At 37.9% G+C, this 27,331-nt stretch overlaps 1 protein-coding gene across 2 annotated transcripts in view; it reads right to left on the reverse strand.

Annotated features, from left to right (window-relative positions):
• CCDC91 (coiled-coil domain containing 91) overlaps positions 1 to 27,331 on the reverse strand; it is a 348,316-nt gene that overhangs the window by 291,666 nt on the left and 29,319 nt on the right. Inside the window, exon 1 of one of the 2 annotated variants that reach the window (XM_070410493.1) lies at positions 10,228 to 10,409. The exons of the other annotated variant lie outside the window; for it this stretch is intronic. The gene's annotated coding sequence lies outside the window, so the exon portion shown is untranslated. Of the gene's footprint in view, positions 1 to 10,227; positions 10,410 to 27,331 lie in introns of those variants that run through there. 2 annotated transcript variants of the gene reach the window in all.

Genomic DNA, 27,331 nt, shown 5'->3' on the forward strand with positions numbered 1-27,331 from the left:
AGCCCCACGGGGGTGGGGGGGTTCGCAGCCTCAGGTCACTGCTGATTGCTCGTTAAGGCTCCATATGGAAACTTGGCCTCCGCTATGGGCGCAGCCATCTTGTGTTATGGAAACCCCGCCTCCGCTGTGGACGCTGCCATCGTTGTGATGGTCAATTTGCATATTCCCTCTTTATTATATAGGATAAGTAATGGAAAGGAACTGCCTGTTTGAGACTTGGATCACATCCTCAATACTTGTCACTAGTGCTGTCTCCTCCTCTAAAATGATGGGAATAGAAAGCACATTAAGGCAAACGGTCCAGATGATGGGCATTGTTTGAAAGTAAGGCCAGAGGAAAGATTCTTAGACAGAATGACAGTTGCTACCAAAATCAAAAGGGAGAGAGGCTGAGAATTAGAGGGAAAAGATATGCAGTATGTAAAGTGCCTCCAGATGTATAATGCAGCTAATTTTAAAACAGGGTGTCTAAAAGATCAAACATAAGAAGAAGTGAGAACAGAGCATAAATTCACCAAATTAGAAAACCAAGGACCCTGGAATAGAGGGGAAGGAAGTAATAGGAAAACAAAAAGATAGCCTTAGATGACAAGTGAAGTAGGGGATATAACTGTACCAGGCTTTAAAGCTCTCTACAGTAGGTTTAGGCTATCTAAACCGGGGGAAGTTAGCAGCACATCCAAATTATAGTCATCTTTCTGCATAGTAAATATTTGTCTTACTTAAAAAGTTTCTGTCATGCATTGTCCCCTTCCCAACAGCCTTATATATTCAGATTGTTACACCACAGAATAATTACATATTGTTTTGATCAAAAAGGGCATTAACCCAGCCTGTCCAGGATTGACGTCAGCATGCCCATGCTTAACTTCTCACTATGCTATTGGTAATCTATCCCTAGAGTTCCTAGAGTCCCTTAATAATCAGGCTCAAACTTACATTTCCACCTCATATTCTGTCTCTTCTAGCCATTCTGAAAAGTTTGCCTTTTTTTTTTTCTTTCTATCTTTATTTTATTTTTTTATTGATTTAAGAGAGACAGGAAGAGGGCAAAAGAGATAGAAACATCAATGATGAGACAGAATCATTGATCCGCTGCCTCCTGCAACACCCCCTACTGGGGATTAAGCCCACAACCCAGGCATGTGCCCTGGACTGGAATCCAACCCCGGACCCTTCAGTCCACAGGCCAGTGTTCTATCCATTGAGCAAAACCGGCTAGTGCGCCATTCTTTTTTTGCACAGAACAACAGTTCATTAATAAACACTTACATTGATTGACTGTCTTCGACTTCACAAATACAAGGAAAAAAGTTACAAGAGGCATACCTGTAACTACAAATATGATTATGTAGTCAGTTCAAAATTGTTATTTCAGAAAATTTCCTAAAAAGTTTTTGAGAGCTACATATAATTCAAATATGCACAAACTCAGTTGATGTGCAAAATACTTCTGCACTAAGATATTAAAAGTATGCAATGAATTGAGGTCTTCAATATTCCTAGGCAATTTAATTTGAAACATATACATATGGACAAATGGATGTGTTTATATATACATACTAGAGGCCCAGTGCACGAATTCGTGCATAGGTGCATAGGTGGGGTTCCTTGCCTTGGCTGGCGAGCCATCTCACCCTGTCCCAATCGGGGCCCATGGGCTAGGGGCTGGGGGGGGGGGGGGGGGGGGGGGGGGGGTCTGGCCAGCTGAGGGAGGTTGGCCAGCCATGGGAGGTTGGCTGTAGGACCACACTGACCATCAAGGAGCAGCTCCTGCATTGAGCATCTGCCCCCTGATGGTCAGTGCACGTCATAGCGACCAGTCAACCAGTCCTAATGGTCGCTTAGGCTTTTACTAGTAAATATATAGATATTCAAGTATGTGTCCTATTCTGTGCTAAAACCTGTTGTCACTATCACAATACTACCATCTAGATCATTTCTGCATGTCCCTTGGTAATATATTAAGAACTTAATCCAGGCCATAATTTTCTTATCATGAGAGAAAGGAATATGCACTTGGATAACCTGAAGCAATGGTTGTGATATGAACAAAAGTGTAATTCTCCTAAGTGTTGGTTCCTTCACTATCATTAAAATAGACTCCAATGCTTATGTTAGCTTCATGATATTCTGAAAGGCCAAAACAAAGAATCTTTTAAAATTCAAGTAGCATTCTATTTACATCCTTTTTTTTTTTTTTTTTTAAATATATTTTATTGATTTTTTACAGAGAGGAAGGGAGAGAGATAGAGAGTTAGAAACATCGATCAGCTGCCTCCTGCACATCTCCCACTGGGGATGTGCCCGCAACCCAGGTACATGCTTTGACCGGAATCGAACCTGGGACCTTTCAGTCCACAGGCCGACGCTCTATCCCCTGAGCCAAACCGGTTTCGGCCTATTTACATCCTTTACAAAGACTTACTCTCTCAACATTCGCATACACACCAGAAGTCATCAATAAATTTGTTTGTTTCATACATAAACAGTAATTATAATAGCATCGCTCTGACCAACTGCCCATTTTATTTTAAGAATAAATAAGAATATTTAACTACATAAAAGAATGCTATCATTCATACACACACAAACATATGCCCCATCTTCTCCACATTTATAACCAATTAGTGGTGTTTTGTTTAATTGTTGTGGTTGCCTTCTCCTAAAAAGTTGAAAATTAGCTACAACTCATTACACATAAACCTCCAAAAAAATGGCACACCTTTCTTAACTAGAATAACTTAGTTCTGTGCTATTTTTGAGATACAACATATATTTTCCTTCAATTATTGAAGACATGTTAAAGAAACTGGATTATAAGAAGAAGGAGGTTTTGCTCTGCTTAGAAAATTACTCTATATTTTCTAGGCCTGAGAACCAATAAAGAACTGCTATATAATACAACATCAGAGACACAGAGTAAAAAGTCTACTGAGAGTTGAGAGGGGGGAAAAAAAAAGCTCAGAAATGATTCCCATGATTCCAGACCTCAGCATAGCTACACAATCACAATGGAAAGAATGTGTGGTAATTAACCAGCTTTAAATCCTGGAAATATCCAATCATTCTTTTTCCCTACAAACGTTTTATAAAAGGGGAAATCCTACAGGCTTCATGATTACTCTTTCAGTTTACTTTTTAAAAAATTCAAACAAACTAAGTATTGAGTTATGCTGTCACGGGTTTCTCCACTCTTTTTTTATTTAAGCAATACCTTATTTAAGTGGTATCTATGCAGATAGGATTTCATTTTTCATATTCATTAGCATCTTATCTTTCAACAGGGATAATGGGAACATAATCTAAAATGAGACTGTGGCAAAAATAAAAGTTTAAAGAACAACAGCTATACAGTACCTAAGTCTTATCAAATACATTTAAGCCAAAAGCTTATATTTATCATTAATCATTATAAACTGATGTTATATGCCAATATACTTCGTAATATAGATTGCTGTTTGAGTGCATCTATGACTAATCTAATTCTGTAGCCTTAGCCTTGATTTCTAAGCGTTTTTACTATAAATCCCACTTATCCTAGGACTCAGCATATTAAGCATTTTATTTTGTATCCCCCTTCTCTATAGTAATTTCTTTACAAGTTGCCTTTAGGACACTGTCAGGAATTAAGCCAATGTTAAGATGACCATATACTCTTTTAAGGCTGAGAAGTCCTAAGACCTGCAGTGATCAAGCTAGAAACTAAGGAGAATAGATGCTGTAGTGCAGGGGTGGGCAAACTTTTTGACTCGAGGGCCACAATGGGTTCTTAAACTGGACCGGAGGGCCAGAACAAAAGCATGGATGGAGTGTTTGTGTGAACTAATATAAATTCAAAGTAAACATCATTACATAAAAGGGTACGGTCTTTTTTTTTTTTTTTTAGTTTTATTCATTTCAAACGGGGCCAGATCGGGCCGTAGTTTGCCCACGGCTGCTGTAGTGTCAGGTTGCATCTGAGAGCCTGAGAACCAGAAAAGCTGGTGGTATAAGTCCCAGTCCAAATACAGAAGAGCAATGCCCCGGCTCAGGCCATTAGGCATAAGTTCCCTCTTACTCAGCTTTTTTGTTCTATTCATGTCTTCAATTGATTGGATGAGGACCACATTAGAGAGAGCAATATGCTTTACGCAGTTCACTAATTTAAACTTTAATCAGGAAACAACCTCACAGACACACTCAGAATACAGTTTGATCAAATATATGGGCACCTCATGGCCCAGTCAAGGTGACACATAAATTTAATCAACACAAGTTCAACCCTCATCAACTGGGCACCCATATTCATCTTCTTAAACCATAATTAATCTCAAAATGAGAACAATTAGGAGATCATAATTATGCTTAACATGATAAAACCATCCTGTGTACAACTGCAAACTTACTAACCCCTTCCCCAGAAGAGAAGGTAAAGTCCTTGAATGTTTATTCTTCTCTTTGATATCCCAGAATTTACATACTATGATGTAAAGTTACTAATATTTAAAACTGAGTGCATGATATACACTTAATATGTTTTTTACATGGGTAAGGGCATGAGAGAAAAGTATTATTTTACATATGTATATAGCCATATATACGTGTTATATATGCATATATATTTGTGTGTTTATATACACACACAAACACAAAAATATATTTATAACGAAATGAGGAAATACTCATGACAATGGAGTCCTTATTCCTATAACTGGTAACACGGTTATAGCTGGTATTTATAGCTACCTTCTCCCATTACCCATTTTGTATTCCGTCATTCTTCAGCAAGTGCTTCAGATGGTTGTGATTCTTTACCTGGTGAGGTGACCCAAACTTCATTCCTGAAGGATCTGGGTTATCAGTAATCTCCTTGAATAGTGTTGCAGTTTTCCACTGACATTAATCAAAGGGCACAATATTACTAAGAGATGCCCTATGGGATCTCCTCTATTTCAGACAAACTCTTCCTTATCTCCATTGTGGAATAGCAATCCAATATCCCCTCGGTAGTGAGGATCAATCACCCCAGGCAACACAGTAATCCCTGTCTTTCTTTGCATGTTGATTCAGAGATATGAGAAGTCCAAAACTGATGGACAGCTGTCTTAACTTCCAACAAATGGAATCATTGTTGTGTCTCCTATGGAAGCATTACTCCCTTTGGAATTAAGACCTCTAGCCCAGCAGAGCATAAGGTCATGGAAACAGGAACCAAAAGTTTTGCTAGCGAGTCACTAGGGGTAATAGTGAATGGTGCTGTTTCCATTTCTACCCCTTGATTCCTGGACCTGTGAATCTTGCCTATAAGAGAAACAGCACCATACACTGAATACTAATTAAGAGCATATACAACCTTCTGGAGAACCTTGCCCCAGTCCTGCAAGGCACTGACACCTCACTGGCACTGTAACTTAATCTTCAAAAGGCCATTCCACCATTCTATCACGCCAGCTGCTTCAGGATGGTAGGAAACATGGTAAGACCAGTACATTCCATGAGTATGACCCCACTGCTCATTTCTTTCGCTGTGAAGTGAGTTCCTTGATCAGAAGCAATGCTGTGTGGAATAGAATGGCAGTGGGTATGGCATACTGTGAGCCCACAGATGGTAGTTTTGGCAGAAGCACTGCATGTGAGGAAGGCAAATTCATATCCAAAATATGTGTCTATTTCAGTAAGAACAAATAGCTGCAACGCTTCCGTGATAGTAGCAGTCCAATGTAATCAACCTGCCTCCAGGTAGCTGGCTGATGACCTGAGGGAATGGTGCCATTCAGGGGTTTAGTGTTAGTCACTGCTGCTGGCAGATTAGGCATTCAGCAGTGGGCACAGCCAGGCAGGTTTTCATGAGCTGAAGTCTATGTTGCTGAGTGCTTCTGTAACCCCCATCCCTGACAGCACGGCCACTTTTTTCATGAGCCCACTGGTCATTGACAGGTATGGCTGGGGAAAGAGTCTGTCTGATACCCAGTCATCCTCTCTTCTTGATTATTAAAATACTACTCTGATGCAGTTACCCTGTGGAAGCATTACTCCCTTTGGAATTAAGACCTCTTAATTTGGTGAGCATTCACATGGAACACCAATATCTTCACTTTTTGGCCCATTCAGAGAGGTCTGCCTGCATACCTCTTACTCAGATTTCCTTGTCACCAATTTTCCAATCATGTTCCTCCCATATGCACTATGGGAGTCCCAGAAGGAGAGAGAGGGAAGATGATAAAAAGAATATTTCAAAAATATTTGAAGAAATATTTGCCAAAACCTTCCCTAAGTTTACTTCCCAATGTGTACTTCCCGAAGTATGTACACACACACAACTTCAACAAATGTACTCTGGTATGTTTCTTAAAGTGAGAAACAAAGTATATATGTGAGAAGAAAAATAACTATCCAAAATTTTTATTTATATGTTATTTCACTTTGTTCAAAAGATATTCTACTTATATATACTGGAATTATACAATAAAACAACATTTTGCAATCTGAGCAGACTCTGAGTGATCACAACACTTCTAATCAATCATATGGGAGTCACCTTTTATGTTCACTACTGTGACACTGAGAATCTGAGAATAATAATCTTGTGGCATTATTTTTTTTCTCCTATTGATAACAAAAGAAGCAAGAGCAATAACACCCAGCTTTGGATATACAGAAAATCAACTCAGTATGCCAATGAAGATAACGTCTCCTAAAAAAAAAGGTTCTTGCAACCAAAGGTACTATACAACTATTCTTAACATGGTAACTGAAACAAATCACATATACTAAATAAGCAAGTGACACTTAAAAAACCATTCACTTTAAGCAAAACTGGTCCTAAAAAGAAATTAATAAAATGTCTCTTCTCATAACAGACAAGAGAAGAAACTTAAATTATCTAAGCCTCATGAAACCCAGTTATTAAACAGTTTTCCCATTCAGCAGAATAGAACACAAGTATTCATTTCAACTTGTCTTCCGATTCAGGGTGGCCCATTTAATGCCATTCAGCTTTTGCAAGCTTATTTTCCATTTTTCATACCCAATTTAGGCAAACTATAAATAAAAGGTATAAACTCTTTATAAGCTGTCTTTATTAAATTCGTAATTTAATTTAAATGATGAAATTTAAACTCATCTTTAATCACAATATTTTGCTGATGTCTAAGCATGTAATTTTTTAGTAATATTCAGGTAAGCCCCTGTCTATCACCGAAGCATATTCATAGATTAATAGATCTTGCATAATACTGCAGCTCTATCTTTACTTCAATTGCAAAAGTTCTGAATTCCCATAAAACCAAAGCATCTTGAAATGATCATGTAGATCTTCTTTTACCACAAGATTGGATACAACATAAAAGGCAATTTGATTGGCCTCTCCATTATCTAGGCCTACTTTTGGTAAGAGATGCACATGGTCTATGTTTGTAAGGCTGGCAAAGGGGGAAAAAAGTCAATCTTCTCTGAATAGCAGGAAAAAGTGATTTCACACTTTATAAGAGAGTAGTTATTTTGTTCATATAGTCAGTCTACTTAACTATATATGTTGGACTGTACTATGTTAATACTAAAGTGGGCATACCTGTCTAAGGAAAACAGTTTTATTAGGATTATAACATGTTACATTTTAAAACAGCTAACACTATCACTGATCTTCATCTACTAAACCTGTAATTTAAAAAATTCTTCTCACTTCAAAATTTAAAAAAAAAACAACACACAACTGTGTGTCCTCTGCTATTGACAGTAAATGTATCCTTAATTCTTTAAGTAGGATTCTATGGCATATAGCCAACAAGACTCTTCGTACATTTATTAGGGATATGACAGGAAAGGGAGAGGGTACAGGTCAAGAAGGGTCTACACTAACTTAAAATTACAAACATAAAAGGACATAAACCTGGGTAAACATTTTAGAAATAACTGATATTGTCTCATATTGATTCATTAATTTACTTAACGATAAAATTTTGCTTAATGGGTAAAAAAGTCATTTAATTATTCCAGACTCTAAACCTGTAAAATAAACTATATAAAATCTAAGGAACTCTGACTTTCTGAAATTCTAGGATTCTACCTTAACATGATGCCAAAAAAGTCAATGATACTGACTATAGCATTTTTCTCCAAAATGTATCACAATAAATTGCGTGGGAGACAAATTCCAAGAACATCAAATGAAACAAGGAGGCAATCTTTAAAAATATGAAGAAAATTTCATACACTAACAGAAAAGCCACATTTCAAAGACTCAATTAAAAAAATATTATCAGAGTTACGCATAAAGATTTAATGTTCATTTGAGTGGGGAAAACAGATATTGATACAAAGAGTTAATGTAAAGAGAAGTGCCTTTTTAAAGTTCTCATTATTGGGACAGCAAAATGACAAAATTTGATGAGCTTTCAAGAAGCCAAAAGTCACAAGGAACAGGTTGAGCATTGTGATTATGAGCTATATTTTGGAAACAACTTACCTAAACACTCCCCTTCCAATTTACTAATGGAAAAGGTCTTGTCCACCCCAATGCACTCCCACCCCAACCTCTGCTATCAAAAGACAATAAACCTTCAAATAGCTTTTTTTATTCATAACAATCCTATATACAAATCTTACATCTACAGCTAGAGGTACAAGATAAATGTCTATTAGGCAAATTCCTATTTGTCCATTTAAGCTACAACCAGCTAAATAAATTTGTAACCAGCTTTCTTCTTTTTTTACTGCCCCCACCCCGCCCCCAACAAAGGTGCTGTTCCCTCTGTGATGACTCTCTGCACTTTCTTTTTGGCTGGCTTTAAGTATATTAAAATGATTAAAGAAAACAGAAAAACTCTCAGGTTTTGAGCTGATCAATCCAATGAGATACATTTTTTATTTAATAAATATTAAGAGATAACTTGTAACTTTCATCACTTTTGTTTTCTTTATGATTATTCCATTTGGCTTTGCTGAGTAACCAGTTCACAATAAGCTATCCCTGCCCACAGAACTACCTCCTAGCCAGCCCGGAGGATACCAAACTTTGTAAATCAGGGTAATTTTCTACCACACAATTTACTGGCTAGCCACACAGGTACACTCTCCCTGGCATCACACACAGCCCTCTCCCCTCCCTCCAATCTCCTATTTACCTAACAGGTACAGTAAAGCCCTAACCCTAACCCTCACTGCAACAGAAACTGCAGCAGAGGGCAAATGGGATGATTAGAAGTGCGGAGCTCTCCTATGGCACAGAACAAAGATAATTTATTGTCAGCCCCTGTCACCCCAGCGAACTACATATTCTGAGTATTTGGCCTTACGTTGTTGGGTGAAATGTCAGCCCACCCCCAATCACTCCATCACGGAACATGCAAACTATTTCCAAAAGCCACCATCCGACCACCTCTCTGCTATTTAAAGAGGAAAGCGGCATAAATGTCTGCCCGGTTCAGACAGGGAGGGAAGGAAAAGAGTCGGAATTCTCAAGGGGCCGCTGAGTCACCTGCAGCTGCAGCCAGCACTTTACCCTCCAGGAAATCAGGCTCTGCCCCAGCGCTCGCCAGGGAGCGAGAGTAGCTACAGCAGCAACATCATCATCATCCCACCAAAAACACACTCCGTGAGCTTTTAATAGAGCGGCCAATCCTTCAAGAGAAGCCCAAAATAGACTTCATGTCCCGAGTTCTCCTCCGCAGTGCAAAACAGGGGCAGCCGGAAGAAACACCTTTATTGTGGGGAAAGGGGGCGCACGGATGGGAACGGAGGATGCCTCGCCACTTGGCAACGTACTGCCTCCTGCCTGAACCCCGAAAAATGCCGCTTTTATTGCAACGCGTGGCTGAAGACGGAGCAGACCTTTGGCCCCGTGGACTTGGCCAAGTCGAAGGGGAAACAGACGCCAGGAGCGCCCGGTGGAAACTCGACAAGGACCAGCCCCGTTTGGTGGGAGTTTCCGTGACACCATCATCACGTGTACTTGTGCGTAGACTGTCAAAAGCGTTGGCCTCTGGAGTGTGCAGGGACCAGGGCCGGCCGGCGACGGCCAGCGCAGGTGGGAGCGCCCTGCGCGGGGAGGGGGGGCGGGGCTGGCTCCCCGCCCAGCGGGCCACGCCCCCCGGTCACCTCCACCTCCGGGGGCGAGGCCGGGCGGGCGGCGGCGGCGGCAGCCCGGTGGGGCGTTCCCTGCCCGCGCCCAGGCCGCCTCCGGGCGCACCGCCGCCTCACGCGGCCCGGGTTCCCAGACCCAGGCCCAGAAGGCGAGCGTCCATTTACCTGCTCCCGCTCCCGCTCCCGCTCGCCGCCGCCGCCGCGCCGCTCAGCACGCCGTGAGGTGAGCCACCCCCCAGCACGCAGACGCGCACGTGCACACCCGGGGACGACCCCGGACCTGTCGGTGAGACGTCGGCCCCAGCCACACACGTTGGTGGAGCCCACACACCACCCGGCTTGGAACACCTCTGCCCCCGGAAGTTGATTTCCTCCAAGGCCCGCCCAACACTGCGCGCGTCACTCTACGCAAGCATGGGAGTCACGTGGCCCCAGGCTGAGGCTGAGCGTCAGGTACCGGGTACCGTGCTCTCAGCCCAGGCACTCGTGGCTTCAGTGGTCCGCAGGGGGTTTCTGTTCAAAAGGGGGTGATTTAGGAGCTGCTTCCTGTTAGTTAACTGCCTAAGTGGCAGGCCCTGTTTCTATGCCTAATCCATGCAAATAAAATCATCCCCAGAATGATGCGCCCATACGGGATTGTCTTTGGGAAGAGTCAGGCCTAATCTTTTCACCACCCGCAAGCGGAGCTCAATAAAAATTGCAGCTGAGCTAAGTGGGTGACACATAGTTAAGTGCTCAAGAAACACTTGACTAGACAGCTGCGCCATCTCATCTCTGAATATATCAACGCTCAACCTAGGGCAGGAGTGGGCAACCCCTGGCACGCGTGCCAAACATGGCACGCCAGTAACTTTTGCTGGCACGTGAAACCCTCTCTTATAATCTTCCACTTACAATTGTGAATCTTTGTTCTCAGTGATGAATTTTATTAAGTCTCATAATAGGAGTAGCCTGACAGATGAAAGTAGTAGCTCGTGCATATCTCCAAAGGTCACGAAATATAAACCTGATGTAAAATCTCTGTCATCAGTGATGCAGCAGCAAAAGTCCCACTGATAATATCAAACGGAGTCATAAAGTTTTCTGTCGGACTATCAGTGTACATGTATACATTAAAAAATAAATGTATTTTTTCATGATCATATACTGTGTTTTTGTCGCTCGAATGAATTTTATTATTTCCTCAAGGTTCTTCACATATATACACCGTAAGAGATATCAAGTAGGTGTAACATGTTCTCAAAAAATTAGGGTTGGCTTGCAGAAGAATTTTGAGTCAGAGATTTTGCTGGTTTTGGCACGCACTCACAAAAAGGTTGCCCACCCCTGACCTAGGGGATGCACCTAAACCAAGAGCTTCAGACCAATACTATGTGACTTCAAAGCAATCTGCTCTGTAATTACTTCTTGTCCTCAACTCCAGAACACAGCAGTTTAAACATGCCATCTCTGTTTCAGAGACTGTGTATTTTCAGCTGCTAAGCTACATTCTTTTTTCTAAACCTCCAGGCAAATAGTTTCTCCAGAAGAAAGAGAATGACATAACTGATAAGACTTTTATTTTTTAAAAAAAGCATGGTTATATAGATTTATGGTCTATTTTAAATTGTCAGTAGCTGTCAGAAATAGTCAACTAGCAGGCCACTTGTGAAAGATTCTTCCATTTTGACATGGGAGGGATCTGGAGAACATTCCTTGAACCATTTTTTATTGAGTACATACTATATGCCAGCCCTGAGCCAGGTTGTGGCAATCCCAGAGTGAACAGTATCCAGTCAAGATCTCTGCTCTCTGGAGTTTAAAGTCTATTGAGAAAGAAAGATAAGTAACCTGGGAACTTTGAACATACTAGCAAGTCTCTGGAATATTCACACTAATTGTATACCAGGCATTCTTTAACATTTTGGGGAACAGTATTTTCTCATCTTTACATAGAACAAATCTGGCCAAACCAGTAATAATCTCTGCTATGTACTGGCATATATCAAAAAGAAATCCTCTAATCCTCCAGTGGCAGGCTGAAGTGGTTTGTGAGCAGTTTCAATGTTGAACACAAATGTCACCTCTTCTATACCCCTTTTTCTTCCCACCTCCTATTTTGTGTACATAGCAAACAGATTTCTATTACAGGAAATATTATGCTTTCTTATACATATATGTTTACCCGTCTACTAGACCACCAAGTCAAAGACCACTTCTCATTTCTATATACAGCAATCTACTTCTCACTTGTATTTGGATATCCAGTAGTCTGGCATAGTGTCTGTCTAGTGGTTAGGAGAAAGGTATACAATAAATGCTTTTTAAACTGAGTACAATTACGTTTATGTTATTATGTGTCTCCTATCTCTTTCTGCTGGAAACTTCAGATGAGTTTCTGGGTGTTTCTACCAATATATCTACGTGCTTTTTCAAGTTTTTTGGTCCACCACAAAATTAACACATTATAAGAAACTCTGAAGTTTGAAAAAATGGAATTTGAGAGAACACAGTCAAACCCCAAGCAACATTCTCCTGAGAGTCCACTCTTTTAAGTTGACCAGAAAAAGCAAAGTATTACATATGAACAGTGGAACCCCCTTCTATTTATTTCTCTTTCTTTACGTTTTGGGTATTAAATGACTGTAATGATAAAGAGAATGTTGTGTTCTTGTGTCTAACTTTAACTGGACATAGTGGGGGAAATCATCCAAACATCAGGAAGAAAGTTATCCTGCCCTAGCCAGTTTGGTTCAGTGGATAGAGCATCAGCCCACAGACTGAAGGGTCCTGGGTTCCATTCCAGTCAAGGGCACATACCTTGGTTGCAAGCTCAATCCCTGGCCCTAGTTGGGGTGGGTGCAGAAGGTAACCAATTGATGTGTCTCTCTCACATCAATGTTTCTTTCTGTGTGTCTCTCCCCCTTCCTTCTACTCTCTGTAAAAATCATTGGGAAAATATTCTCAGGTGAGGATTAACAATAAAAAGAAAGAAAGAAAAAGAAAGAAAGAAAGAAAGAAAGAAAGAAAGAAAGAAAGAAAGAAAGAAAGAAAGAAAGAAAGAAAAGGGAAGGGAAGGGAAGGGAAAAGGAAAAGGAAAAGAGAGAGAGAGAGAGAGAGAGAGAGAGAGAGAGAGAGGGAGGAAGGAAGGAAGGAAGGAAGGAAGGAAGGAAGGAAGGAAGGAAGAAAAGAAAGAAAGAAAGAAAGAAAGAAAGAAAGAAAGAAAGAAAGAAAGAGAGGAAGGGAAGGGAAAGGAAAAGGGAAAGAAAGAAAGAAAAGAAAGAAAGAAAGAAAGAAAGAAAGAAAGAAAGAAAGAAAGAAAGAAAGAAAGAAAGAAAGAAAGAAAGAAAGAAAAAGAAAGAAAGAAAGAAAGAAAGAAAGAAAGAAAGAAAGAAAGAAAGAAAGAAAGAAAGAAAGAAAAGGGAAGGGAAGGGAAGGGAAGGGAAGGGAAGGGAAGGAAAAGGGAAAGAAAGAAAGAAAGAAAGAAAGAAAGAAAGAAAGAAAGAAAGAAAGAAAGAAAGAAAGAAAGAAAGAAAGAAAGAAAAAAAGAAAGAAAGAGAGAAAAGGAAAGGGAAAGAGGGAGGGAAGGAGGGAGGGAAGAAAGTTATCCTTATTGGAGACTGACTCTGCCTGCATATTTGTTATATTGTCAATGCAGGAGTAACTGGCTTACAATTTAAATAATAAATAAATAAAGACTAATCAATTTTTGTAACTGCTTTCTAAGTTTGAAAGCATAGTCATAAATATATAAAGAAGACAGTGTATCAAACCTGTAGGGTCTAAATCTGTTTCTGGCAATGAGCCACAAACCTGCTGGTTATTTTTGGGGGGGGTGGGGGTGGGAAGGGGAATTCACTAACAGCTAAGATATTGTTTTGCCTGTTATTCATATACTTTTATCAGAATCTTTGCTTAAAATGTGTAGCTTAAACTGCAGCATCATATAATAATTTGCCTAATTTTTCTACCAACATTTATAATGCTACAAACGTCAATGATCATTTAAATAACAATGCCTAAAGACTGTGACAATAAAATTAGCTTTTACATTTAAAATGAAGTTATTTTTAAGTAAAATTAGGTTTATGAGATGGCTCATATCTAGGCTTTTATGGAAATATTTATAATTAGACTCATATGGATTATATGAGTCCTATTACACGGAGTATGAAAAATGCTATGAACTTTGCTTTCCAGTAAAATGCTATAAATCCTTGATCACTGTGTGATTACCTCTTGCATAGGCAACATTTTCCTCAAGTTTATAATAGTAGCATAAAGATTTATTGTTAACAACCTGTAATGACATGAATATGCTTAACAATCACTACACACAAGGTGTATATGTCACCCAATTACATGTATTCACTAAAATACATATACATTTGAGACTGTCAGTCACTATCTCTTTATAAAAATTTATCCCCCATCAAATGCAACAAAATTATTCTCTTCTGATTCTATGGCTTTTCAGACTATTCTTTATTCATCCAGTTTCTGCAGGACCCAGACAAGTGAGATATGATGGGGACCACCACCCCTGCATCTTTTAGATCCAACATCGGCCAACATTTTCTTGTAAGGAACCAGATAGTTACTATTTTAGGCTTTACAGGCCATGTTGTCTCTGTTGCAACCAGTAGATCCACTGTAAGCTAAACCTTGAACAGAACTCCATTTTTTAACTGCCTTTCATATGCTCCCACTTTAACTGAAGGTCCCGATGATGTGTTCAGTTTCCTGTTAACAATAAAAACCATGGCTCAGTGTCCAACTATTTTTGAAATGTTTGGGTGCACATCACCTGAGTAAATGTCCTTTAGTCTCTTCAGGGAAGGCCTGTGGGGATCATAACCAGGTGTACTTGCTATGACATCACATAGCCCCTTTAATTGATGGATTCTGGGTCTGAAAATTTGCTCCATAAACTGGGCAAAGGACTGTGCCACATTTATTGTTGTGGGCACTCAGCCTCCCAGTTATCCATCCTTGATTTCTTCTGCTGGGACATGCTGAATGATTCCATTTTCACCACCCATCTGTTTTGCCACATTCTATTAACTTCTTCCATGACTTCTTGAGTCTTGGATGCCATTCTCACCTTATTGGTCACTGAAATAATTGAAAACCCTGGCTTCTGGCAGTTAAGTACCACAACTGGGCCTCTATCATTTCAGGGTTCTATCATCTCCTTTTCTATCAAAGAGTCAAGTCTGCTACTGTCATCTCTGGCCTACAGAGCACCACGAATCTATTGTTTGGTGATACTGGTGTTTCTCTAACCAGAACATTCCTTATGCCCTTAGTAAATTGTTTGTTCTCTGGGTCTTCCCATGGAACATGTTCATCTCACCATCTGCCAGCTGTATTTGCATATCCATTCCAGCAAGTATTGAGTTTCTCCCTTCTCCATCATTCTGCCATGGCAGTCCTAGTATTTCAACTTGCTTAACATAGTCTATCTGTTTTGGTTGGTGCTTTATCATCTTTGAAATTCAGCCACTCTAACTATAAAATCTCGGTCAAGGTCCTCAGCTTACTTCAGTCTCCCCCTGGCAAGAAATGAAAGCTCTTTTTTGGTAACCAAAGATGCCCCCTTGACTTACCAGTTGGCTTTTAATTTCTTGTGGTTCACTCTGAATTGTTTATTATCCTTCTGTATAGCATCAATAACTGCTTAGTAATAGCCATCTAATCTCATTAACTTTATCGCTATCATATGCTCCATAAATCTTAAATGTCTGATCCATTTGGCCACTTTACAAACAGTGAACGTTTTAACAATTAAATCACTACCTGTGGCCAGGGGAGGTGTGTGCTCCAGGTATCACCAGTGATAAAGTTTTTATTGCCAACAGGCAATGAATGACTCATACATTTGAGACTGTCAATTTCAATAAAGAGATAGTGACTTTATTTCAGTCAATGTATGCTTAATTTCTAGTTGGTCCTTTTTCATAACCTCGAGGGTCTCACTAGATTTCTTGAGGGTCTCACTACATTTATCGGCGGTCTCACCAGACTTTTTGAGGGTCTTACTAAATTTATCGGCGGTTTCTAGAAAGTTCTTGAAAAACCTTAAAAGTGTGGTTTTGAACTCTATATCCAGTCATTTGCTTTCCTCCATTTCTGTCATTTGTGTCCTGTTTCTTTGTCTCTGCATTTTTTATGCTTCCCTGTGTTGATAGAGTGGCTTTCTGTGCTAGGTGTCCTATAGGGCCCAGTGGCTCAGCCTCCCCAATTACCTGAGGTGGACACTCTTGGTGCACCCCCTTGAGGGCTTTGTGCACAGTCTTGTTGAAGTTAAGCCTTGATTGTTGTAGGTATCACTGAAATAAAGGATATTATGCAGAGTTCCAACAGCAGACTAGAGGATAGCAAGAATCAAGTCAAAGATTTGAAATATGAAGAAGCAAAAAACACCCAACCGGAAAAGCAAAATGAAAAAAGAATCCAAAAATACGAAGATAGTGTAAGGAGCCTCTGGGACAGCTTCAAGCGTACCAACATCGAATTATAGGGGTGCCAGAAGAAGAGAGAGAGCAAGATATTGAAAACCTATTTGAAGAAATAATGACAGAAAACTTCCCCTACCTGGTGAAAGAAATAGACTTACAAGTCCAGGAAGCGCAGAGAATCCTAAACAAAAGGAATCCAAAGAGAACCACACTAAGACACATCATAATTAAAATGCCAAGAGCAAAAGACAAAGAGAGAATCTTAAAAGCAGCAAGAGAAAGACAGTCAGTTACCTACAAGGGAGTACCCATACGACTGTCAGCTGATTTCTCAACAGAAAGTTTGCAGGCCAGAAGGGAGTGGCAAGAAATATTCAAAGTGATGAATGCCAAGAACCTACAACCAAGATTACTTTATCCAGCAAAGCTATCATTCAGAATTGAAGGTCAGATAAAGAGCTTCACACATAATGAAAAGCTACAGGAGTTCATCACCACCAAACCAGTATTATATGAAATGCTGAAAGGTATCCTTTAAGAAGAGGAAGAAGAAGAAAAAGGTAAAGATACAAATTATGAACAACAAATACACATCTATCAACAAGTGAATCTAAAAACCAAGTAAATAATCTGATGAACAGAATAAACTGGTGATTATAATAGAATCAGGGGCATAGAAAGGGAGTGGACTGACTATTCTTGGGGGGTAAAAGGGGTGTGGGGGATACGGGAAGAGACTGGACAAAAATCATGCACCTATTGATGAGGACAGTGGGGGGGGGGCAGTGAGGGTGGAGGGTGGGGTGGGAACCGGGTGGAGGGGAGCTATGGGGGGAAAAAAGAGGAACAACTGTAATAATCTGAACAATAAAGATTTAATTAAAAGAAAGAGAGAGAGATAGTGACTGACAGTCCCAAAATTCCTATCTTATCACCTATGACAGGAAGCAGAAGCTGAGACAGGATTTAGCATGCAAGATGCCTGTAGGGATCAAACTTTTGATAGGAAGGGAACAGGAAGCAGGATTGGGCAGAGGGATACGTTGAACAGTGATGTAGGCAGAAGAGAGTTTCAGCTAACCCAGCAGAAAGCTCTGGAACAAACATGTCATCAAGAATCCCACATCAGGTCAAAATGACCAGACCTTTGTATTACTACTTCTCTCAGTCACCAGAAGCAGATTACCCTGTGAAGGATATGACCTTTGGACAGACAGCTTTTTGTACCAGTGCAGATCCCAAAAGAGCAGAGAGCTGTAGAATGATGACTACTTCCTGCAGCTGGGTAGGAAGTCCTCCTTGAAGGAGAATCTGATGATACATCTCTACATCTAGCACACTAAACCACTGGCAATTTTCTCCAGTGGCTGAAGCATTCTCATCTTTGTGCATTTGAACATGCTCTCTCCTCTTCCAGGCATATTCTTTCTCCTGGGAACACTCTGAAATTTCCAAGATATATAGTTGCCCATTCTCTGAAGCCTGATTACTAATTATTTATGTCATCATTATACCCATTCTTAAGCTATAGTGTAATAATTTACTAGTTCCTTTTGCTCAATATATTGTAACCTATTTGAAGACATGCATTGTTTCATTTTTGTATTCACATCTAAAAAACTGTCATTAATCTAAGGAACATTAAGTATATCCTAAATAAATGACAAAACATGTTTCTTTTTTAAAAAAATATTTTTTTATTGATTTCAGAGAGGAAGGGAGAGGGAAAGATAGAAACATCAATGAGGAGAGAGAATCATTGATTGACTGCCTCCTGCACACTCCTTACTGGGGATTGAGCCCACAACCAGGGCATGTATCCTTGCCGGGAACTGAACCATGACCTCCTGGTTCATAGGTCGATGCTCAACCACTGAGCCAAGCTGGCTAGGCAAAACTTGTTTCTTTTCACCCTATCTCTATATAAAAACTAGACCCCCAAAAGATTTCTAAAATTACTCTTTTATTCCTCATATTGCATTTTTATACGATTTTGAATTAATGACAGACTAGGTAGTAACATTGGAATCTATATATTCAGTTCAGACTACTTTCCCTATCCTTACATTCATATATTTATTGCCTGCTAGACATTTTCTTCAGACTCAACATATCAACATATCTCAAAGGACACACATTATTTCTATCTGCAAGCTTGCTCTTTCTTCTATATTCTGTCTCCTTGATAGTGGTACCTAATCACCCAGCTAGAATAATCAGAACCTCCTTATAGTTCTTTTTCTTTCATTGTTCATGTTTACCAAATTCTGATCACTTGACTTTCTAAATAATTTCAGCTATATCTTCTCCTTTCTCCTAATATTTAGGCCCAATAAAGGTACTTCAATTGTCTGGATGAATTCTTAAGTCATTTACCTATCTTCAGTTTTACTTCCTTAAAATACATGCTTCAACACTTTCCCAAATAACATTATACTAAATGGTGAGAGACTCAAAGCTTTCCTGCTAAGATCAGAAATAAGGTAAAGATGTCCCCTCTCACCACTGTTTTGTAATATGATACTGGAAGTTTTAGCTAATGTAATAAGACAAGAAAAGGAAATAAAGGTATACAGATTGGGAAGAAAGAAATAAAACTGTCTTGCTTTGCAAATGAAATGAGTATCTATGAAAATCTGGATGAATCAATCAAAAAAGTCCTGGAATCAATAGTGATTACAGCAAGGTTATAAGATACAAGATCAATATACAAAAAGTTAATTGCTTTCCTATATACCAGCAATGAAAAGTGGAATCTGAGATTAAGATGTGGATGACTTTTTATATTAGCACACCCAAATATGAAATATTTAGGTATAAATCTAATAGAATATGCATAAGATCTATATGAAGAGCTCTATGAAACTGATAAAAGATATCAAATAAGAACTAAGTACATGAAGAGATATTATAAGCTCATGGGTAGAAAGATTCAATATTGTCAAGATGTCAGTTCTTCCCAATTTGATCTATAGACTCAATGCAATTCCAATCAAATCAGAGGTAGTTATTTTGTGAAGAGGCAAAGGACCTAGAATAACCAGCTTTGTATTAAATGAGAACAAAGTGAGAGGATTAACATACTACCTAATTTCAAGACTTACTATAAAGCTATAATAAAGACAGTGTAGTGTTGGTGAAAGAAGAGACAAATAGGCCAATATAACAGAATAGAGAGCCCAGAAAAAGACTCACATCAATATAATCAACTGATCTTTGACAGAATGAAAGGCAAAACAATGGAGCAAAGATAGTCTTTTGAACAAATTTTGCTGGAACAGTTGGATATTCACATGCAAAAATTGAATCAATTTCACATACACACACCACACACACACACACACACACACACCACAAAAAAACTCAAAATAGATCACAGACCTAAATATAAAATGCAAAACTATAAACTTCTAGAAGATAACATAAATGACCTCGGGTTTTGACTTTTCAGATAAAATAGCAAACACACAATTCATGAAAAATGATTGAGAATCTGGACTTCATGAAAATTGAAAACTTCTCTCCTGTGAAAGACAATGTCAAGTAAATGAGAAGACACACCAGAGTCTGGTAGAAAATACTTACAAAAAAACAACAACACTTCTGATAAATTACTTTCAGCCAAAATACACAAAAACTCTTAAAACTCAACAATAATAAAATGAACAACAGGAAAAGTGGGCCAAAAAACCTAACCCACACCTTACCAACGAAAATGTACAAATGGTTAATAAGTAAGCTAATGAAAAGATGTTCAACATCAGATGTCATGAGGAAATTGCAAATTAAAATATCATTGGAAACAGAATTCTGGAGGTTAAAGATGTTTACATGTTTTTTATATAAACTTCTCTCTGAATTTAGGATCTACTTACCCACACTTAAACAACAACCCAGCAGAAACCAATGTTAAACCTCCCACATAAGGCTTTCTTATTTGAAAGTAAAATAAATTAATAATAAATGAAAAAGAGTTTACTGAGTTTGCATGTAAACAGCTTCAGAAAAATAAAAGATTGAGAGTAAAGGATTTCATTTCTAGTATAATTTAAACTTTTAATACATAATAAAGAACATAAGGAAAATTACATTTCTATTTTAGAAGGTTAGACCCTTGTGAAGCAAGATCAGTCAAAATTTTTATTACAGTGGCCTTTTTTTTTTTTTTTTTTTGCAATAGCACTCCATTAAATAACTGGAAGCCACTTATCCCATGTTTTTACAAGCCATTTTTTTCTTCATAAATAATATTTCTATTTATTTGAAGAACACTAATTCTGGGTATCACTCCTACAAAATGTAGTTTCCCAAAGGTTATATAGAATTGATTACAGAAGCCAATAAATGCCTCATTAGACACCGGGTTATTTGTATACCTCCAAGAATATGAGTTATGAGCAGTTCCATGTCTATTCTGAAGCTTTAAATTATTGATTTAGTAATGGATGGTATTTGGTCAGGTGCCAATGGATACATGAATAACATCACCCAGCAATATGGCACTTTTAATATTGTCAAAAGCTAGATACACTTGTGGTTCTTCCAAGTCAAACAGTACATCTAATGCTATTAGGTTGGTTATTTTGTTCTTGGCATTCTCTTTAAGAATGAGAAAGCTCTATATTTTTATACATGAAATAAGACTTGTTAATGTGGATGTAGGAGAATTTAGCATGTCAATTACTAAGAGTCTATTTTTCCTGCAAACTGAAGAGGGTATTTTTTTTACTATTGTTTTCATGCAGTGCGTGGGGGATATTTGAAGATGCAGGGAAATGTCATGGTGGAAGTAATAGTAATATATTTTTTAAGATTGGGTTAGTAAGAGTCATTACAACTATTCTATGTCCATTTTTGGCTAAATGAAGAGGAAAGTGTTACCAGCTGATGGCCGTTTGATGACCTACATGGAAAGAATTGGAACACTTAGGAGAGCACAATTGAGAGAAGTGATCACATCTCAAAATGTGACATCATTCTTTGGCACCAGCTGGCACCCTGGGCATCGAGAGTGAGTTATGCTCTCAACTCTGAATTTTCCCCTCCAGATTACCTTTGTGGCTCACCAGAGGGCAGTGTGCAGTAATCGTCTCTACTGTTTCCTATATTGAATGTTTCCTATGGAAAAGTCAAGGTCAAATCACCAGAGGCAGACAACAGGCAATGTGCCTCCTACATGGAATTCTTAATATTGAGAAATTAATCAATTACCACATAAGATATAATGTAAAGAGTTTTAGTAAATTCTGTTATACTTTCAACTTTATGACAGTAATTTGGAGATTACTGAACTCAATTCTCCTCTTTAGACTTACAAATGTATAATATTATCCAAAGGTGGGTAAATTGCCTTCCTTCACATATCTCACACCTGACTTTTCAAGGTTTCCAACATTACAACCAGGTTAAATAATTCATTGAATACTGGACATTGGAAGTGTGGGATATAACAAGATAAAGCACCTATAAATCCGGTTCAAAAGGAGCTTGAAATCTATCAAGTATAAATGAAAAATTTAATACATAATGAAAATTATACAAAGTGGGGGATACATGTAAGTATGGTACTGTGAGAATTAATAAGATGGATATGGATGAAGGCTTTTGGGAAGGATTCAGAATCTGAGCTGAGTCTTACAGGTGAGGCAAATTCATTTAAACATATTGAGGTTGATATAAGTAAATCCTAGATAAAGGAAACATCATGGATATGAAAAGTTAAAGGACCTAGGAGCTTATGGTATGTAAAAGGTAGTAGTGGAAAATAATTCTAGAGAGCTATATTGTGAATAGGTCCTTCAGATTATTATGAGCTCCAAAAACTGAACTGACAGCAGGAAGTTGTACGAACTAAAGATCAGCATTAGCTTTGTGTACTGGCAAAAAAACTAATCCGGCAGCATTGTGTGGAATGGATTGTATAAGTAAGAATCCAAAGATAGGAAGTTGAGTTAAAAGGCTATTTCAATAATTCTGTAGATTTTCAGATTGAAAATAAAAAGGCAAGCAAGAAGATCTGTAAAAGTAGAATTAGTATGAGTAAAAACTAAGTAAATGTGGGTGGAGTAAAGAGAGAAAGAAATCAAAACATAGTTTGAGGTTTTTAGCTGAACTGGCAGGATGACAATTTCATTCATTGAAACATAAGACCCAGGAGAAGCAGGTTTGAGGGGGAAAAAATGTCTATGTTTACCAAAAAACAAATAGAAAATCCTAGTGAATATCTTTATGGAGTTAAATAGTCCTCTTTTTTTCCAAATTAATTCAGATGAATTTAGGGGACTCATTAGTCTTGATGCCCCCAAAAGTCTACTAAAACAACAAATTTTTGTTTATTAAAATGTCTCAAAATCTTTAAATGTGAAAATCTAATAGGAGTTTATTATGTACTCAAAATTAAGACTTAAATTACATCATCATATTAAATGGAACTTCGAGGTGTTAAAGTTTATTGATGTTAAAAATTTAAGAATATCCTATTTTTACAAATGGTGAGTTTCTGTTTAGTAGAAAGGAACAAATTGCAACTTTTCACTGATGCAACGATGTTCTATGCATTTTTTATTTCTAATAGAAAATTATGATAGAACATTTAAAGGAATCCATAATAATCATAGTGAAAAAATAAATATAACTTCCTTTAATATTTTTAAACACCTTTTAGGAATTAACTGAAAAAAGCCTGTAATAGAGTCCCATTTGCTCAAACACATTGTAATATTTTTCCTGAATTGGTTGACAGTTATAAAACCCAGAGACCAAGCTGTGAAAGAAACTTTTCCAGTTGAAATATCTGCTTTTATAGCAAATTTTTCAATCAATCATATGGGAAGTTTTAGAGTTGCCTTGAGTTCATCTGTTAATTTTTCAGCTCAAATTAAATAATGACCTCATAAGTGGCATAGATTTGTTTCTTGGCCACTAAAAATATATAGTAGTAAATTTTCTACAGTAAATTGAATTCTATAACACTATCTTTCACTCTCAATCCTTCAAATACCTGTGAATCAGATAGCTCTTGTCCATACTTATGGACCCAATAGCTTGAATTTTTTTCTGTATAAACCACAAAAGAGTCTTCTACATGTTAATTATGTCCTCTTCACTCTGACCACATATCTATACAATTACTTTGAACATGGTATTTCATAGTGTATATCTTGTCAACTTAAAACTTCCAGGTTTTATGCTGCTTTTAACAGCACTTTCTTAGTCATTTAGATATGCTACGGTGCAATAGAAGTCCTCTGGAATTTAACACCATCAGGCCTTCAAGTGCATTTTTCCAGAAATCGACACCACCACATTGTATTGTGATTGCTCCTTCTCTTGTTTATATACCCTTACTGGAAAGTAAGCCACCTAAGAGGAAGGCCGGTGTCTTGTTTAAGCAGCCCTCTGAGAGCACCAACTTCTTAGAAAACAAGGAAGGAATGAAAGAGTCAGCTAGTGCCAAGATTTCTGGCAGTGGGAAAGGTCACAATATTGGCTGGTATTCTGCTAAAGGGAGAAAAGGGAGGTTCCCATGAAATGAAACTATTGTTATTATCCAAGGATCAGAAAGCATAGAGAATTAAAAATCTCTGGTCTTCCTTTTCACAGGTATCATTCCAATATAGCTTTATTTGTGTATGTATATAACTGATTAATTGTGGTACAATACACATAAAATTTACCATCATAATCATTTTTAAGTGTACAGTTCAGTGACATTGATGAATTCACATTGTTGTGCAACTACCACTATCATTCATGTTCAGAAATCTTTTCAACTTGCAAAACTGAAATTCTGTACCTGTTGAACAATAAGTCTCTATTTCCACCCATGCCAGCACCTAGAGCCACCATTCTACTTGCTATCTTTATGAATTTGACTATTACAAGCAACTCATATTAAGTGGAATCAAAGAATCTGTTTTTTTGTGACTGGCTTATTTACTTAGCATAATGTCTTCAAGATTTACCCCTGATTTGGCACATGTCAGAATTTCCTTCCTTTGTTTTTAAGTTAACTTCATGTGAGATGTATGATTTGCAAATACATCTCCCATCTATGAATTACCTTTTCACTCTGTTGGTCATGTCCATCAATGCATAGTTTTTATGTACTTCAATTTATATATTTTTTTTCTTTTATTGCCTTTTGCTTTCAAAATCATTGCCACATCCAATGTCATACAGTCTTCCTTCTATGTTTTCTTCTAAAGGTTTTATAGTTCTAAGTCTTAACATTTAGGTTTTTGATACATTTTGAGTTCATTTTTTTCACATGATCTATAATAATAAAAGTGTAATATGCTAATTAGACCAGACAGCCGAATGACCTTCTGGATGTCCTTCCGGATGACCTTCCAGACGAAGCTGGGCTGCAAGGACAGAAGCAGCCTCCATGGCAGGGCTGAGCCCCTTACACGAATTTCATGCATTGGGCTTCTAATATCAGATAAGGGCCCAAGTTAACTCTTTTGTGTGTGTGTCTTTCCAGTTATCACAACACTATTTGTTGAAGAGTGTTCTTTTCCATTGAATGGTCTTGGCATCCTTGTCAGAATCATTTGACCTTACGTGCGACGGTTTATTTCTGGGCTCTTTAGTCTATTCCATTGGTCTATATATCTGTCTTTATGCCAGGAGCACACTGTTTTAATTGCTGTAGCCTTTAAGTAAGTTTTTAAATCAGGAAGTGTGAGACATCCAACTTTGTTCTCCCTTTTCAGGATTGCTTTGGCTGCTCAGGGTCCTTTGAGATTCTATATAAATTTTAGGAGGAATTATTCTAATTCAACAAAAAATTTGCTTGGATTTTGATAGAATTTTGATTGAATCAGACCTATATTTCACTTTTAGTAGTTTTGACATCTTAACAATATTAAAACTCCTAATCTCCAATACTGTATATCTTTAAAGCTGAAAACAAGGGTCATTTCTATAAAGCCCATTTATTAGATAAAAAGTATTGTGAACATTTTATTCTAGGTAATTATGATGTTAAATTCTAAGCAATCAATGAGGGAGTGAGGCATACAATTGTTTGTCTATTTAAAAAAATTGAAGCATAGCCAGTGGAATTGACCAGTGTGGTGGAGAAGACAACAAAAAAATTTAAAAGACAGTTTTGCTCTTATTAAATTCCTATGTGTATTAGGTTTTGCTTATGCATTTTAAATTCTATTCTCATTTATTTATATTTATGGTGATATGATACCATATCATATTTTTATTATTATAAATTTATAATTTGCTTTAACATTTGGTAGATAAGTTATGTACACATTATTCTTTTTTCAGAAATAATTTAACTAATCTTGCTCATGATTTTTAAAGAAAGTATTAGCTTGGGAAGTTTTGTTACCCAAAAGTTTTAAACTCAGCTAAGTTGTTCTTTACATATTACGTCAACATAAAGACATTCTCATATATGCAGGGACTTAGAAAGTATACCACCCAAATATCCTGAATGAACAAATTTTGAAGATATGTCCCTGTCCAATGTAAAATGCATCAAAACAAACAACCAAAGATAAAGGAAACAATAGAAGAGAAGAGATATTGATAGTAAAAAGAATTGAGAGGCGTACCAAGGGCAGTTCAACATTGAATTAAATTTAAATATGTGTTAGAATTACTGATGCAAAGCTAATGCAAATGTCAAAGCATTTTGAAGGAATATCTAATATAAAACATTTTTATTGAGTTTAGAGAGAGGAAGGGTGAGGGGAGAGAGAGAGAGAGAGAGAGAGAGACATAGATTGGTTGCCCCTGACTGAACCAGCAACTGATGAGATAGAAGAAGAGGGCTAAGTAATCAGGGACAGTACTTGGGGGGAGGAAGTAGAACCTGGAAACCCAGCTGGGTGGGAAAGAAGGGAACAGGGGAGACGTGAGCTTAAAATGTATGGATTTTACTAAGACAAGCAGCTTGCAGATAATCAATCACAAGGTAGTGAGGCAGATAGCCAATCCCAAGAATGTTTCTAAGGCAGAATTCTTTGAAAGAACCAATCAGGAGCTAGCAAAGTATATATCTATCCCTAAACAAAAAAGCACACCCTCTTCTCTTCTCTCTCTGGCCTACTGGGTTCCTGGCTACTCCATGAAAGGGGACCTGCTCCCCTGTGCCCACATGGCTTATGGCCATGTGGTACTACACACATTTAGGTTTTTGATACATTTTTTATCTGGACGACCTTCCGGACTAATGGATTTTAATTAGCTTGGATACTGAACTTCATCCAGAAATTCTGAACACTGGCCTGTTTTTGGCTTTTCTAGAATCCCAGTGGTACCTTTTCCAGGACTGGCTTACAGGGCGTGGAACTTTGGAACCTGAGACAAAGAGGCTTCACTGGTAACCCGCTTTGGTCTCCCTTCTGGCTGCCCCCTGCGGCAGGGAGTCCGTCTATTTCTCAATAAACTTTGCTTCCGCTAACTGTTTTTGTCTGCAAATTCATTCATCGATTTTGGGAGAAAATGAACTCAGACCCGACCACCACATTTCGGTTTCACAACCTGGATATGTGCCCTAATCAGGAATTGAACCTGTCACCTTTTGGTGTATGGGATGATGTTTCAACCAACTGAGCTACACCAGCCAGGGCATAGAAACTATTTTTTAAGAATAAAGGTAATTATTAATAGAATTTAAAACAATATAGCAACACAAAGGTTAAAATATTTATAGTAATTATGAGATTGGATATAAGACAATATTTTTAGTCACTGATGGTAAAAGAATAAATCTATATAATAATTTTATAGGACAATTAGTAACACATTCTGAAAACTTTCTAAATGCATACCTTAGGAGCCATTATTTCCACAATTATAAA

The sequence above is a fragment of the Myotis yumanensis genome, unplaced genomic scaffold (genome assembly GCF_028538775.1).
Source record: "Myotis yumanensis isolate MYYU_CA2020_CCGP unplaced genomic scaffold, mMyoYum1.0.hap1 SCAF_3, whole genome shotgun sequence".
Taxonomy (NCBI): Eukaryota; Metazoa; Chordata; class Mammalia; order Chiroptera; family Vespertilionidae; genus Myotis; species Myotis yumanensis.